This window comes from Nannospalax galili, unplaced genomic scaffold (assembly GCF_000622305.1).
Source record: "Nannospalax galili isolate Female #2095 unplaced genomic scaffold, S.galili_v1.0 scaffold1899, whole genome shotgun sequence".
Taxonomy (NCBI): Eukaryota; Metazoa; Chordata; class Mammalia; order Rodentia; family Spalacidae; genus Nannospalax; species Nannospalax galili.
Window position 1 is genome coordinate 592,621 of NW_008342414.1, and position 14,457 is coordinate 607,077.

Here is a 14,457-nt window from a genome sequence, read left to right on the forward strand (position 1 = left end):
TAAAATAAAAATAAAATATTTTTAAAAATTATTTCTACTTTGAAAGAGAGATAGATTTATAAGAACTTGCAAAGATATTGCAAAGATACCCCATGTGCCCTTTCCTCAGTCCCCCCCATACCCCAATGCTCACATCTTAACTATTGCACAATGTCCAAACCAGGAATCTGACCTTGCTACATCATGCCTACAGTTTTCTGACTTACAAGAACAAATTTGAATTCATTGAATTTCAGCCCTGTAACTGTGCACATTTTTTTCATATTTTATCTTTTTCCCCAGTCGTCTGTGATTATATTGTCAGTAATGAATTTTTGAGAGCATCTCATTTTTCTGGCACTTTCCTCTCTTAAGGTTTCTTAATATTCTCTCAACAGAGAAACCAACCCAACTAACAAGTGAAACCTCTTCTTGGTGTCCACCATTGTCAGTTGATGGTACCAATAAGGACTCAGTTGCTTGAAGTAAGTTTTGGGGAGACAACTCTTCTCCTTCCTTTCATTTACACTCTATATCCAACCCATTAGCAAATTCTTCTGATTTTGACTTCTTTTAAAATTTATATACAAGGAACACAGAGAACCTCCCAAGGAATAATTAAAAAATATGTATTTATTTATTTATTTATTTGTAAGTGTGTGGATGGGTGCATGTACCATGGTGTGCTTATGGAGGTCAGATGACATCTTGCAGGAGTCTGTTCTCCTTCTACCATGCGGGTTCCCAGGATTGATCTCAAGTCATCAGTCTTGGTAGCAAGCCCATGTCTCACCAGCCCACAAGGGGTAATTGAAACAGTTATGTTCTTCTGCTAACATCCCTACTGGTTAAGTACTCATTTTAAAATATTTTGTTACCATATATTAATTTTACAAGGTAATGGACTTTATTATATTTTAATACATGCATATCATGTATTTTGATCATAGGCATTTCCTTTACCCTTTGCTCCTTTCTTTTCCACATCTCTGATGGTCCTGATTTCATATTCAAGTCCACATATGAAAGAAATTATGTGGTACTTTTCTTTCTGGGTCTGGCTTATTTCGCGTTACATTATGGCCTCAAGGTTTATCACTTTTCCTGCAAGCAACATGATTTTATTCCTTTTTATAGTTGAATGGAATTCCAGTGTGTGTGTGTGTGTGTGTGTGTGTGTGTGTGTGTGTGTGTGTATACACATTTTCTTTATCAGTTCATCTGTTGATGAACTCCTAGGCTAATCTCATAAGGTGGCTGTTGTGAGTACTGGTGTATTCAACATGGATGTGCCAATATCTCTGTTTTATGCTGACCTAGATTCCTTTGGGCTTATACCCAAGAGTGGTATAGCTGGATCTTATAGTAGTTTTATATTTAGTTCTTTAAGGTAAAGAACCCCCATAGTGATTTCCATAGTGGCTACACTAATTTGCATTCCCACCAATAGCATATAGGTGTTCCTCCCCATTCCTCCATCCTTGCTAACATTTGCTGCATTTTCTTGATGACAGTACCCTAACTAGCCCAGCTTCATTGAATCTCAATGAAGTGTGTGTGTGTGTGTGTGTGTGTGTGTGTGTGTGTGTGTGTGTATATATATATATATATATATATGTACATTAGTGTACGTGTGTATGAAGAGGCCAGAGGTCAACATTGGATGTTTTTCTCAATTGCTATCCATCTTCTCATTTGAGGCTGAATCTCTCACTGAACCTGAAGCTCACTGGTTCAGCTAGACTAACTGACCAGTGAGCTCCAGAGCTCTACTGTCTCTATCTAGGCTAGGATTATAAGTGTGTACCTCTGCACCTGGGCTTTTACAAAGGTCCTGGGGATTCAAACTTTACTTACTGAGCTGTCTCCCTAGAGCCCTCTATGAAGTTCTGATTTTCATTTCCCTAATAGCTAAAATTGTTGGCATTTTTTTCATGTCTTTATTAACTGTTTGTATTCCTTTATTTGAAAAGCGCTCAAGTTCCCTTGTCCATTTATTGATTAAACTCCTTGGAGATTTTTGTTGTTAAAGATTTTTCTCCCATTTCGTAGAATGTCTCTTCCCTCTGTTAATTGCTTCCTTTGCTGTGCAGACGCTTTTTAGTTTGATGCAATCCTTTTTTGTCAGTTCCTGTTACTGTTCTCTGAGCTAGCCACGCATTTTACAGAATGACTCTGTTTGGGACTTAACCTATTTTTCTGATGGTTTGATTTTGTTTGGGTGAAGACAATGACAAAAGTGCCCCTCTCACCATATCAGACCCAACAGTCTAACTTCTCACAGCTGATTCAACCTCGATCATCTAGTCTTTGCCCTGCTTCTCCACCATTAACTCAGTCAACTTCTTCTTTCCTATCCTTTCCATCCTGAACTCTTTGGAAGAAGTCACTAGTCACAGGCCACCCCTGAGAGTATGGGCTCCACCTACCTGAGGGTAGGTTAGTTACAGAAGTCATTTGGACTTTTATTTATTTAGTTAGTTTTATGTGTATGAGTGTTTTGTCTGCATGCATTTAAAGGCACCCATATTGTACAAAGCCAACAGAGGCCAGAAGAGGGCATCGGATCCCCTGGAACTCGAGTTACAGACAGTTGTTAGTTGCCATGTGGGTGTTGGGAACTGAACTCCGGTCCTCTGGAAGAGCTCTTGACCACTGTGCTGTCTCCTCGGCCCCAGTTATTTGGAATTTTTCTGCATGGGAGATTTCCTTATATATCCAGTCATTATATACCAAATAACTCATGGTTATTTATTGTGTATCTAGGGTTATGACTTAAATCTGCTTTGCTTTATTGCTTCAGTGTATCCAGATCTGGTCTTTGGCGCCTTTTTCACTTTGCCCAGTGTTTCTTTGGCATACTCCCATCAATACATTTTTTTCTCTCTTCTTGGTTTTGAGCATTTCCTTACTTTCTGGCATTAAAGATGTTTTGAACTTGTCTGTTTCCTGCTTGAGTCGTAGAGTCAGCCATTTCTCCAGAGTTTGATCTATTCTTTAATAACACTTATCACTATCCTGACATTATGTGATGTACTTACTTGTAGATTTTCTTTTTGGCCTTCCTTTCCAACTACACTGAAAATTCCATGGGGATAGAAAATTTACTGTATTTATTCCTGGTCATAAAATCAGTTTTGTCAAGTCAGCTCTGACCATGGGACCAGAGGTTTTTGGTTTGTTTGTTTTGCTTTTTGAGACAGGGTCTCACGATGTAGCCCCAATTGGCCTGGAACTTCCTATGCAGATCAGGCTGACCTCAGACTCACAGAGATCTGCCTGCTTTTGCCTCTGGAGTGCTGGAATAAAAGGCATGTACCACTATACCCAGCCCAAAAGGTTTTTTTCTCTCTGAGCTTTAATCAGCCCTTCAGGAGTTGAAAGTACAAAAACATGCCATTCACTTATTTGGCTATTTATTTATTTATTTATTTATTTAATTTTGAGACAGGATCTCACAGATCCAAGGCTAGCCTGGACTCACTATGTAATCAAGGATGATATTGACCTTCTTTAAAAAAAATTTATCTATGTTTATTTTATGTGTTTTAGTGTTGTGCCTGCTTGTATGTAAGTGCATCTATGCATGAAATGCCTGTGGAAGCCAGAAGAGAGTATCAGATCCCCTGGAACTGGAGTTACAGATGTTGTTAGAGGCCATGTGGGTGCTGGGAACCAAACCTGGGTCCTCTGCAAGAGCAGCCAGTGTTCTTAACCACTGAGCCATCTCTTCAGCCCCTGATCTTAGTCTTCTGATCTTCACACCTCTACCTCCTGAGTGCTGAGATCACAGGCATGGGCCACCACTCCCAGTTTATGTGATGCTGAGGATTGGAGCCAGGGTTTTGTACATATTAGGTAAGTGGTCTACCGAGGGTGTTATACCTTCAGCCCTTGTCTGGGTCTTGGGACTTTGGCCTGTCATAGTCATCTTTTCCGAATGTTTTCTTGATCACTGCATTCTTGAGGACTCCTTACTTGTTGATTAAAATTAAGCCTAAAATAGCAGTTCCTTTATTGTTTCCTCAATTCTGTATGCAAGAGAAGAATTTAGAGAAGTTCTGATTTTAGGAAAGAAAAACAAGATCTGTACCAGATTTTCAGATCTAGGAAAGCGGCCACTCATCACATCCACGTTTCCTCTGCTGAGTTCCACAGCATTGTTCTTAGTCCAGCATTGCTGCTGTTACTGGCTTCCTGTTTCTTTGCTCATCTTAAGACTGCTGCTAAAGGTTCTCCTTTGGCCTTCACATGTAGTCAAGACACCATTAGGTCCAGCGAATCTGCAAATGCACATCACGGTTCTGTGGCATTTGAGGCGGTCCCAGATAGCTCACTAGCTTTTTGGAAAATACATGTGGATGTATTTATATTCTTTTTTATTTTTGTAAAATTTTTAATTGAATTTTTGTGTATTTTATACAGAACATCTTAAGCATCTTTTTCCCCCTTCCCATTGGCACCCTCCCCCCTACCAGTGAATTCATGCATTCTGTCATTTGTGTTAAGGCCCATCAATTTGCCCACAGATGTCCCTCAGTGCATACTCTTTTTCAAAACATATTTTATTTTTATTATTTTTAATTATGTGTATACGTGTATGTGTGTATGTGTGTGTATGTGTGTGTGTGCGTGCACATGAGTGGCAGTATATGCACTTGTGTGCAGGTGCCTGTGGAAGCATTGATAGTCTGGAATTGGAATTTCAGGTGGTTGTGAGCCTCCCAACGTGGGTGCTGAGAACCAAACTCAGGTCCTCTGGAAAAGGAGCAAGCATTCTGATTCACCGAACCATCTCTCTAGCCTCTATAATCGCATTCTTATATGGAAATTTATAGTTTTCTTTGTCATTTAAGCTTTAGTATTGCTGAGGAATTCAGTTATGTTTCCTCTCTTCTTTTTTGGTATTTCTTTGCTACTCTTTTGTTGTGGTCGTTGTTGTTTTGAGACAGGGTGTCACACTATAGCTCAGGCTGACCTAGAACATACTATGTAGCCCAGGCTGGCCATAAATTTGGGGCAATCCTTCTGCCTCAGATTGTGGAGTGCTGGGATTACAGGCAGGCACTGCCATGTCTGGCTTGCTACTCCTAACAGCTTGTCTCCTTTAGTATTTTTACCTGGGGATGTCACCTCACCCTCAGATACTACTGGAAAACTCTCTGTTCACATGGATTAACATCTCCTCCATCACTTTCTTTCAGACTCTGGCTAGATTCATTCTGTCTTTGTCTAGAATTTTACTATCTCTTGCAATTAGAGCTTAGACTGTTAACTCCCATGGGATTGTCTACTTTTGTTCTCAGTGTATTTTCTTAGTCATTGTTTTCCTTCTATTCTGAGATAACTTTTGGAAGTGTCTAGTGATAACGGCAGGAGAGAAAAGGAAACATAGGCCAGAAATACGTGAAATGGCAGGATGGAGGTTGCTACTGCAGATAGTATGTCTGGTGGAGGCCCCGCTGTGAGGGTGCCTTCTAGTACGGTGTTGGAAGTGGGAAAGCAAACCCCATAGCTGCCTAGGGAAGAACACATCTGACAGAATGGCAAGTGCTGAGGTCCTGAGGCAGGAGCGAGCAAACCTGATGTAATCTATGGCTAGTTCAGCAACCAGTGTGTCTGGAGCCCAGTGAAGGAGGACGATCAGGGAAATAATGGGACTGAAACAGGTCATAGAAACCATATTATAGCAAGGACAGTTTTGGCTTTATGCTGAGTGAGTGATGGAATGCATTAAGAAACTGAGTGTATTTGTTTAAGAGGCTTGTAGCCTCAGTAAAGCTGAAAAGATAGAATATGACTAAAATTTAACAAACTGAATTACAAGTTCTTCCTCTTAAATGGAGACTGGGATCATTAAGCAGAGGAAAGTATGTGTGCAACAGTTGCCAGACTACAACGCAGTCCTGAGTACACTGTGAGATTTTATTGACTGGTTTATTGGCAGTTCTAAATTTTACAGCTGGAGAAAGAGACACATGTGTCACCAGAGATGTGAAGCCTGGGCTTTGGATGGCAAGCCCTGTGCCATCTCTGGAGAGCGGTTTCAGACCTAGAGAAAGCAAAAACAGAACTCTTGGGATCTCTCCAGTGTCTCCTGCTCTGAGTCAGCCTGACACTGTCTTTGGGGACTTCTTGCTGTGTCTGCTGTAAGGATGTTGCTGAGGGCGCATACGTTAGGCCACTTAGTGTTCCTTTAATGGGGACCTTTCAGAAAAGGCTTTCCCTGGTTTGCTATCAGCTTCTGTTCAGTTATTAGACCCTGAGTTATTGACGCTTCTAATGTGTTCCTGACATGGTTTCAGGTAGTACAGACCAGGCTCTTATGCTCATGGATCTTACATAGTGGGAGGAATGCATAGTAAACAATTATCATGTATATAAATAAAAATACTGCGTGTGGCGATCAGGTACTGTAAGGAAAAGAATAAGCAAGGTGGGTACTGCATAAGGGAATAGAAATTGTTGCTTTGAAGGTGGTACTTCTAGAGGAAACCTGAATGTGAAGAACAAGTTAGACATGCAAACACCTGAAGGAAGAACATTCTAGAAGGAGAAAGAAACAAAGTACAAACGCTTCAAGTCCTTGGTTGGCTTTGAGTTAGCTTGGTGTGTTTGAGGAACAGAGAGGAGATCAGTGTGGCAGAAGGCAGTGAAGAGGCAGGAAGGTGCTGTTGATGATATCAGAGGGGACAGCAAGGAACTGCAGGCATTCTGGGTACAGCGAAGAAGCCTCCAGAACTTACAGAAACGTCTGGGAGGTTCTGAATGGGCAAGAGTCATATTTGTATCATGAACCCTGTTTACCTATTTTTTTTTCTCATCAGCTGCTTAAAATATTAGAACCTTGCAATGCATCTTTGTTAAGTGCCTGGGATTCTGTATGCTGTGGACTGTTTGAGTCCTACCCCAAATTGGTTTGTTGATGCTTGCTTGCTTTTTCTCTGCCCTATGAGGTTACAAGGAGATGTTATCTGAAAACTAAGAACCAGCCCTCACCAGATCTCACGGGTACCTTGATGATAGCCCCCTTAGCCTTGGAAGTTGTGATTAGTAATGTCTGATGTTTAAGCTAGCCAGTGTGGGGCATATTTGTTAAAGGAACCACAACAGAGACACACTGTTTTGTATTAGCTTCTTTCCTGGCTCCATCTTGTGTTCAAAACTGTGTCCTTTTTCTTTATTTCCAGCAATTCTTGCTGTTCCTTAGTTTATGTTATTATTTTGGTAAGTCATTTCAACTCCAACTTTGGATGGAGATGAATGTATAACTATATACACGAGGAAATACGCATACAGGGAAAATGGTGGAGGGACAGAGATAGTAGTTATGTCTCTTTCATAGAGTGTAGGACAGATTTCATCTGTCTAGAATGATTTTAACTTAGATGAACTCAGAACATGAGTAGGACTTTCTCTTCTTTGTTTTGGTACATGCCTATGGTTTTGGAAGAGGCTTTAGTCAAAGGTATTTGCAGTAGTTATATTCTATAAAGTTGCTGAAACTGATTTGGTGATTGCTAATGTTACTCTTAGGAGAAATAAAAGATTAGGTGCCTGAAAGCCTCTATCACAACCTTTAAAGCCAACAATCTTCCTTTGTGTGATTTATTGAATTCTCTGCCAGTAGTGCTATAGCCCATTGTTGAGCCACAGTCTAACACGGGTCTGCTCCCCATGAGGCCTGTCAGCCTTCTTGTGCTTGGAACACCAGACAACAATTTAGCACAATGCACCAAGACATTTTAAATAGCAAAACTGACAAAAAACAAGCAAGGAACAACAACAAACTCTCAAACCCAAACCCAAACCAAGTCAAACCAAATCAAACCGAACTAAACCAAACCAAAACAACACCCCCGCCCCCACGAAAGCTAATCAACTAAAAAAAAAAAATCCTGACAAAAATATGAAAAACATGAAAATTAACAGAACTGAAAAATGAAACTTATTTTCATATTAAAGTTGAAGTAAGAAGGCAGGTCATCAGTCCTTTGGCCCTAGCTGGCAACATGTTAATGTAGCATTTGAAGTTTTTCTGTATTCTGTATTCTGCCTTGTATGAATGATCAGGAAAATACCTCAAGTATTGATTCTGTGATTATAAATAAATTTTAGTGACTAGACGTCTTAGTTTCTTTTCCTATTGCTGAAATAAAACACCCTGACAGAAGCAACTTAAGGAAGGAAGGGTTTATTTAGCTGATAGTTCAAGGCACAGTCCATCATGGTGGGAAAGTCAAGGCAACAGGAGCTTGAAGCAGCTGGTCACATCATGTCTACAGGCAGAGGAGGGAAATGTTAGCGCTTAGCTTGTTTCCTCCTGTTTACACAGTCCAGGATCCTTTGCCCAGGGTATGGTCCTACCTATATCAATTAAGGAAATAAAGATAATGCTTCACAGGTATGCCTGGAAGCCCATCTCGCAGGTGCTCCTAGATCCTGGCAGGTTGATAGTTAACACTAAGCATCACAACAGGCAAATATGCAAGCCCACAGTCTGTGACTGACAGGGGTGACTTTCACCTCTTTAATCTTTGAAATACACCAGGGTAATCTCAGTATTGTGAGGTGTATCAGCAAATATGGAGGACATTTCATTAATTTACTGGATTTCTGAACACCTGAAATAGGGGAATCCCTGTATTTTCTCTATTGTGAAAAAATGCAATTCAAGGAGAGCTGGAGAGATGGCTCAGTGGTTAAGAGTACATACTGTTCTCACAGAGGACCTGGGTTCTGTTCCCAGTATACATATTGAGTGATTCACAACTGTCTGTAATTCTAGCTCCAGAGGATCTGATAGCTTCTCTGGACTGCAAAGGCACCTGAACTCACATGTGCATATATCCATATGTGGATGCACACATATACACATAATAATAAAAAGGAATTTAAAAAAAAAGAAAAATGCAGTTCATAGTTCAAGTTTATATATACCAAGATTGGTTCAGTCCCTACACTGCTGATATGGGAAGATGATTTTCACCACTTGAAACAAAGAACTCCTCCCCATTTCCCCCATTTCTCCCTTACTAATACCCTTCTCCTATAAGCCTACCTCTCTTGAACTCCTTCTTTCCCTTTATCCCTTAGGTTCCTTGTATATGAGTTTAATTTCCTGTTTACAAGAACAGGGGTGAGAGGTTATTTATAAGGGCATGAGAGCTTTACCAGTGACTAGGCCATTTAAGAAAATGTCTCTACCTCTCCCAGCAACCATTAATTTCATTGCATTTATATCCTCAGAGAGGGATAGGGCCTCATCATCCTCCCCCAACAGAATGTTGACAGGCCCAATCTTGTGCTTGTTTTGTGCTGCTAATCGCAGCTGCTGTGCATTCAAGAGTGCAAGACTGTGTCATACCCAGAAAAAAAAACTTTCCAGATCACTCCACCCCTTCCTCTGGTCCTTATATTGTTTGTAACCCCACTTCCATGATGTCCCTGAACCTTGGAAGGTGTGATATCAGTGCCCCATTTAGGGCTCAGCTTTCAACAGTCAGTTCTATCTGCACTTTAACTCTCCAGCAGACATCTTCTTCCACAAAGAACCTCTTACTAAAACCTACTTTGACTCCCTATGTATACCAATTCAAATTAAAACACCTTTGTGTTCAAATTTCTCTCCTGGTTTTCATAACTATTCCTTAAATGGTCTTAGGTGCTTTTTCTGGTCTTATCTATCACGAAATCTGTGTTTATATACTTTAGGGAAACTGTCTTCTTTACCTTGTTCAAAACCAACTAAATTTCCCACCCCTGCCTCGAGTCATTCTGTACTTTCTACTTGTATTTCCTTTCTCTATTAAAAAATACATTTATTTGTTTATTTATATATTTGTATGTGCATGTGAGTGTGCCACAGCATGCTTGTGGAGGTCAGAGGACATCTTGCGGGAGTCAGTTCTTTGCTTCCACCATGTGGGTTCTGGGAATAGAATTTAGGTTAGGTTTGGTAGTGAGTGCCCTTACTCACTGAGCCATCTCATGAGCCCTGTTCTTATTATTTAAAACACTGCACAGGCTTAATGAGATATTTCCTGATTTCCTTCAAGTAGTTTTCTGTGCTCCACACCTACTCAGCACTTCCGCCTTAGTGGCATCTTGACATGTTTTGCCTTATATTATTTTTGTCTATATCTGTCTACCAGTAATTTTCACTCTAAGGGATATTAGTTATTTTTGCATCCTCACTGAGATGAAGTACCTGATATAAACAACTAGTAAGAGGAAAGGTTTATTCTGGCTCATAGTTTAGGAGGGTTTGGTCTATGGTGTCACTGTGACCAAATACCTAAAAGTAATGTAAAGGGAGAAATTACTTATGTTGGTTCATGATCATTTAGGCCCAAACATCATGATGATGGCAACATATGGGGGAAAGGATTTGCTATCACACAGTGGGTGTGATCTGATCTTCTCTGGAAACACCCTGGAAGGCACAGCCAAATGTGAGCTTTCCTTATCTCTTGACATTTCTCTGTCCAATCAAGTTAACATTTGAGATTAACCATCACAGGGACATAAGCTTTCCTGTTGCCCTATAATTCTGTAAGGAAGCTTTCCACAGAATAGAAATTCAGCAAATACTTAGGGAACCTAAAGGATGCTGTTGCTTTTCCCAAGATAACTTGGAAAAAGACAGGAAGGGACGCCAGGTAGCTTTTGTTCCTGAAACTATCATAAAAGGCATAAGATGGGCCATGGGAAAGGTAGGGAATGCATTCCAGATCTCAGATGTCTAAGAGGCCACAGAGCAAAGGTGGGGTGGTGGAAGTGGGGGTTCAGAGGCTTGTGTAGAGCTGGGAGACAGATGAACAACCTCAGTCCAGAACATTCAGACTTTAAAACACTCCTGTTTGGATCCCTGGCTCTTCATGCTTTTTTGACATAATGGTCATTTTCTTGGAACTTAAGAGAAATACAAGTTAATGTGATGACCCCTTTCTGTATTCCTGCAAATATAGTGAACGTTCCTAAAACCTGCCAGACTTTCTGCAAGAAATGTCACAAGCACCAGCTCCACAGCATGTCACAGTATGAGAAGGGCAAGGATTCTTTGTGTGCCCAGGGAAAACGGTATCATGACAGGAAATAGAGTGGTGACAGTGGGCAGACTAAGCCTGTTTTCTGCAAAAAGGCTAAAACTAAAAAGAAGATTGTGTTAAGGCTTGAGCATGTTGAGCCCAACTGCAGATCTAAGAGAAGGTTGACGATTAGGCAATGTAAGCATTTTGAACTGGGAGGTGATGAGAAAGGGCCAAGTAAGCCAGTTTCTAAGCCGATTGTGTAATGAAGACAATATAAAATCATGATTCGCTTTAAAAAAAAAAAAACTTAATGTCTTGAACTCTCTGCGAGTGAGTGCCAAATAAAATTCAAATCTCAGGAATTTACCTCAGAAGTTGTCTGGAACAGTTATGAGCATTTCAGAAATGCACTGATCATCACAGACACTTGTTTCAGGGATCATTCCAGATGTGGCAAAGCCATCCTAGACTGACCACAGCCCCCTGGTTATTTCTAGTTTTAGGCTGCTCAAAACTTAAGGTTTTGAGGAGATGACACACAGACCAGGGAACTTGACATGTCATGGTGACAACCTGATTCCTGTCCAAACTATCATCTTTAAGAACAAAAATATTAAAGGGCCCAAATGCTGAGATAGGTGGTCATCACAGATCTGTAGGAACTGAGGTGCTATGGTTGCAGCAGGTGGTAGAAGTGGGGGCTGAGAGGCTTGAGTGGAACTGGAAGCAGATGAATGACCTCAGTCCAGGATACTTAGACTTCCAAAATACTCCTGGTTGGATCCCTAGATCTTCCTGCTTTTTTGACATAGTGGTGACTTTCTTTGTGTATCTTTCTCCCTTATTGATTTGCCCCTGCAACAAATTCTGAAAGCTACTACAAACTTCTTGAACAAAGACAGGATTGTACAGCAGCTGAATTTCAAACGTCTAAGGGATCTTCATTTCGTTTTACACAGTCTGGGGCCAGTGAGATGACTCAGCAAGGAAAAGTGCTTAATGCACAAGCCTGATGACCTGAGTTTGAGCTTCAGAACTCATGAAGGACAGAATCAAGTCCTGATCTCCACAGCACTATGGTAGGTGTGTGACCATACATGCACACACACACACACACACACACACACACACACACACACACACACCATGCATACAATAATAAATATCTTTTAAAAATATTTACTTATTTCTGTGTATGAGTGTTTTGCCTGCATGTATGTAAGTGTACCCATGTGTGCATTGCTCACAGAGGCCAGAAGAGGGTGTCAGATGCCCTAGAACTTGAGTTTCAGACCATTGTTAGCCACCATGCGGGTTCTGGAAAGCAAACCCAGGTCTTCTGCACCAGCAGCCAGTGCTCTTAACTGCTGAACTATCTCTTCAGCTTCCATAATTACTTTAATTAAAAAATAATTTTATACATTTGCTAACTCATTTAGAAAACTACTAAATGAATAGTGATTAGAGTTATCCATAGCTAAGATTTTAAAACTAAATCCATTGATTCATGCTTAAAATCTTCTTCCAACATCTGATGACTTTGCAGGGGTTTTGTGCTGACATATTTGTACTTAAAGGTTTGGAATATTCATCAAGATAGAAAGAAAGATATCTTTCTTCTAACTTTTAATGGCTAATCAAAGTTTAATTAAATAGAAATAATGTGGTATATAATGAGGTGGGGAATCTATAAAGTCAAAAGTAAGTTACTAAAAGGGCAGGGAGGGATTTCGAGAGAAGTAAGGTGCTATTAGAATGTATAGAAGTTATACAGAAAAGATAGCCCGCAAGACATTGGTTCAAATGTGTTTAGATTTATATTGAGAATCTTATGAAAAGATGCTATGGTTGAGAGGTTGATCCAGGCATAGAGAAAGTAGGTAGCATCCAAAAGTGGAAAGGTAGAATGCATGTCCTTCTATCTGGATGTTGCCCCTTAATTTCTTTTAAACTCTTGGGCTCCCTAAAATGGGATGATGGTTTCTTAAATATTTTATTATTTTTGTTTTATGTGTATTAGTGTATTGCCTGAATGTATGTATAGTACACTGCCTGCAAAGGTCAGAAGAGGGCATTAGATTCCCTGGAACTGGTTAACAGACAGTTGTTACCTGCCATGTTGGAGCTGGGAACCAAACTCAGGTCCTCTGCAAGAACAGCCAGTGCTCTTAACTGCTAAGCCATCTTCCAGCCCACAAACCATAGTCTTTAGAGTGCTGTCAGAGGGTGGAACTCAACTTTATTTTCCAGTAGGCTGTATATATATATACACATAATCATCCAATAGCATGAAAGGACACCCAGTGGTAGCAGAGGTCATGCTGATCACACACTTACATCTAGCATTGGGGATCATGCGCTGATCACACGCCAGTCATGAGGAGGAAGACCAATCAAAGCCCAGCAGGTCTCACTTTTTGCCTTTGCTTGGGAGAATCCACCACTATGTGCCACCATCATGAACTTCATGGTGGATCAGATCTGAGCCATCATGGACAAGAAGGCCAACATCCAGAATATGTCTGTCATTGCACACATGAACCATGGCAAGTCCACACTGACACTCGCTGGTGTGTAAGGCAGGCATCATTGCCTCTGCACTCTCCGGAGAGACTTGTTTCACAGACACCCGGAAGGATGAGCAGGAGCGTTGCATCAGCATCAAGTCCACTGCCATCTCACTCCTACGAGCTGTTGGAGAACGACTTGAACTTCATTAAGCAGAGCAAGGACGGGTCATGACGGCTTCCTCATTAACCTCATCAACTCCCCAGGCCATGTGGAGAGTCACAGATGGCGCCCTGCTGGTGGTGGACTGCGTGTCTGGAGCATGCGTACAGATGGAGACAGTGCTGCAACAGGCCATCGCCAAGTGCATCAAGCCTGTGCAGATGATGAATGAGCGCTGGGCCTGCTGATTCTTGGCATTACTTTCTTGATTGCTCTGCTGACTTCCGCTGTTACTGCTGGGGTGATCTTGTCTAACTAGGCAGCTTAAGCCTCCCCGCACTCAACAATCTGGGCGGCGTTTACATTGGAGGGATTTTCTTCAGCAGCCTTCTTAGAACATGTCAGACTAGGCACAGCCAACTTTCAGACCCAGCTGGACATTCACGCTTTTATCCTTGAGGCTATATTGCATATATGGGATGTATATGGTGTTAGAGTCACCCAATCACTCCCACACTGCATCCCAATCACACCCCACACTTGGTTGCCAATGATTCCTTTAATACTGTGGTAGCTGTGCTTAATGAAACCCTAATCTGTCACAATATGTCTGGGGTACTTGGGACAAAAGGATGGTCCACCTTACAGCACGTATCAGTGATATAGCTACCAATGTTAATAATACTTGTGTTGATAACATCCCTTTATCCTCTCTGATGCAGGATTTTCTAGGACATTTGCAATCCATTGGTTCATGGTTCAGTAATCCCTTCAG

General features: G+C 41.0%; 2 pseudogenes; both read left to right on the top strand.

Moving 5' to 3' along the window:
* The first annotated feature begins 10,918 nt into the window (after positions 1-10,918).
* Positions 10,919-11,297, top strand: LOC108491111 (annotated as a pseudogene).
* A 2,173-nt stretch (positions 11,298-13,470) lies between these two features.
* LOC103738497 lies at positions 13,471-13,930 on the top strand (annotated as a pseudogene).
* The last annotated feature ends 527 nt before the right edge of the window (positions 13,931-14,457 follow it).